Source organism: Eutrema salsugineum, unplaced genomic scaffold, assembly GCF_000478725.1.
Source record: "Eutrema salsugineum unplaced genomic scaffold, Eutsalg1_0 scaffold_20, whole genome shotgun sequence".
NCBI lineage: Eukaryota > Viridiplantae > Streptophyta > Magnoliopsida > Brassicales > Brassicaceae > Eutrema > Eutrema salsugineum.
Window position 1 is genome coordinate 375,734 of NW_006256828.1, and position 2,679 is coordinate 378,412.

A 2,679-nucleotide genomic window follows, 5' to 3' on the forward strand; every position below is an offset into this window, starting at 1 on the left:
CAAATAGATATCACAGAAATAATTGATTAAAAATCGTTTTTGCTTCATTTAACAAAATCTCGGTTTCTAATGAATTTTAACAAAACTATTTATCAATAAGATACAAAGATCAAACAATCAATAATTATTATCCTAAATTAGCATCGATAACATCGAAAACTATTCTCATATAAATATAATTTGAGGAGACATAGTTTACCATATGATCAAACTTAGTTTACTATAAGATCATAATCATGGAGACATAGCCTACTATAACGTTTGATTGAGAAAATGTATTACTTATCATCCTGAAATAATATAAACATAGACAGAAAATTAAATTTTACTTTTTTGGTGGAAGACAAAAAAAAAAACTATCATGTTGATAACATATTTTGAATAAGAAAGAAATAAGAAAAGAAAGAAAATATTGCGTGTCTTATCTATGAACAATGAGGAGCTTATATGATATGATATTACAAAAACTTGGAAAACAAGCTAAACTTGGAGAATAAGTAAAGAGAAAATAAATAAATAGAATATTTTAAACCTCATCTGATAATGAGTTTCATAATAAACATCCATATAATATTTATTTTCATAACAAAAAAGAAATACTTATAAATAAGGAAAAATAGAAAAAAAAGAAAAAAAAATAGTAAAAAGGAAAACAGGAAAAAACTCAATCTATATATCATGATCCTACAGCATTTATAGTCACTTCATCCTTTGATGATTTTTCTGTCATGAACCTCTTCCAACTCCTCATCAATGTGCGACATTAATGGCGGTGGGATTAGGATGCTGAAATCGAAGTCCAAATAATATATAAAGATATGGATAATTTAACCATTGCTAATTTGTTTTAAACTAGGAAATCATTAAAATTAACATAATATCAAAATGAGAAGAACATTTTATTGTTCTTAGAATAAATTTTGTTTGTTGCTCAAAAAAAAAAAGAATAAATTTTGGTTCAAAATGGATCGAAAAATTAATATCAAAAGCGTTTTATGACACCTCACATCGCCTATAATAGGTTATAACAGATATACAATAAACTTATTTGTATATAGATTTAAATTAAAAACCAATCAAACTTAACTATGTGAAAAAGGTGATATATATATATATAATGTTTATTGTGTAATTGTCTGAATATTTTGACAACCTTACCCAAAATATACAATATGAGTTTGTTATTTATATTATAATATTGAATGTATTAAATGATTAGGCATTGAATGTATTCATATATGTTTTTAGTATCATTTGTGCATAGATTGGACACATTTTTATTTAAGATCAATTTCAAACATGTGAATCAATTACTTCAGTTTGTAATAGTAATACATTGCTTTGAATTTGATTAATTATTAAAGCTAGTAATAATTGTGAATTTTTTTTTTTAAAAATGGGGAATTTTTCTATTGCAATTTGAACCTCAATTAATATATAAATAAAAAAATAGATGTTTTTGATGATATCTAAATTATCTATCTAAATTATCATAATTTTAATGATTTACTAGTTTAAAACAAATTGGCATATGGAAAACATGGACGAAGATGTCTCGAAGCACTTCATCGAGTTTTATCAAACCAATTTTCGCAAAGATCCCGAGTTGCTTCTTCTTCTCAAGACAAGCAAAAAGGTCTCGGAACTTTGCGAGTGTAAAACTGTCTAGAGAACATTCAACATGATGAATTTTCATTAATTAACAAGTCCTTGCATGACTTTGAAGAAGAGAAAGAAGAATTACGTACGGCGAATCACTAAACTCTAGTTTCAGGAAAACGATGCAGGATCTTAGAAATTTCACTGCCTTGTATGACAAGCATCAAAGAGACTACAAGTGTGATGATCAAGACCTAGGAAACATGATGGTCAAGCTAGAGACAACGATGAAGGAAATTGACAAGAAACTAAGACGTGTTAGAGGAACTAGAGTCATCGTTGCAGGTGCTTTACTCGCTCCAGTAATTGTTGTAGTGTCTCTGAGCAAAGTTGTCGCTGGGATTTTTGGATTTGTTCCCGTTCACTACATTCGCTGCTTCTAAGTGGAAAAAAAACGACAGAAACCTTGAAAAGAGAAAAGATAGCGATGACTACAATGGAGAGATGATGGTTGCATTGAAAGAAGTTGAAAGAATTAGTGTACTCGTTGCTAGGTTAGAAGCGGTCGAGAGGTCAATTAGAGTAACTGTAGAATTAGCCGTTAAGAAATAGTCTGTGGCCTTAGCCATGACAGGTTAGAGAAGGAAAGAAAGAGTTTGAGCTCGACTTTGGTTGACCTGGACAGAGAGACTGGACGGTGCGATGGTGTTGTGCAATTTGGATGTAGCTTGGCTCGTGAGAAAATCTTTGAGTTTCTTATTCATGGAGAGAAAAAATCTGAATAGTTGTTCACTTTTACAGTATAGAATTGTTGATTCATGTTAAATTTGTAGCAGAGGCGTGTTGGAATTGTGGTATGTAAACGAAGAACCCTTAATTGAACTCAGAATAGCAAAAGAAATAATAAACTTGAAATAAGAATTTCTGTGTGAACGTCTTCTTTTTATTGATAATCATATATTTCTCTAGACATACATATTTATAGCATAGAACCTTAACAATTCAGTTAAAAGGAAATTGCCTTATTCTAAACCAAAAAGGAATAACTAATTAATTTTAAAGTAAATGCACTAGATAACC

At 29.2% G+C, this 2,679-nt stretch overlaps 1 pseudogene; it reads left to right on the top strand.

The window, feature by feature from the left end:
- Positions 1-1,531: 1,531 nt before the first annotated feature.
- On the top strand, positions 1,532-2,384 carry LOC18016316 (annotated as a pseudogene).
- Positions 2,385-2,679: the final 295 nt, after the last annotated feature.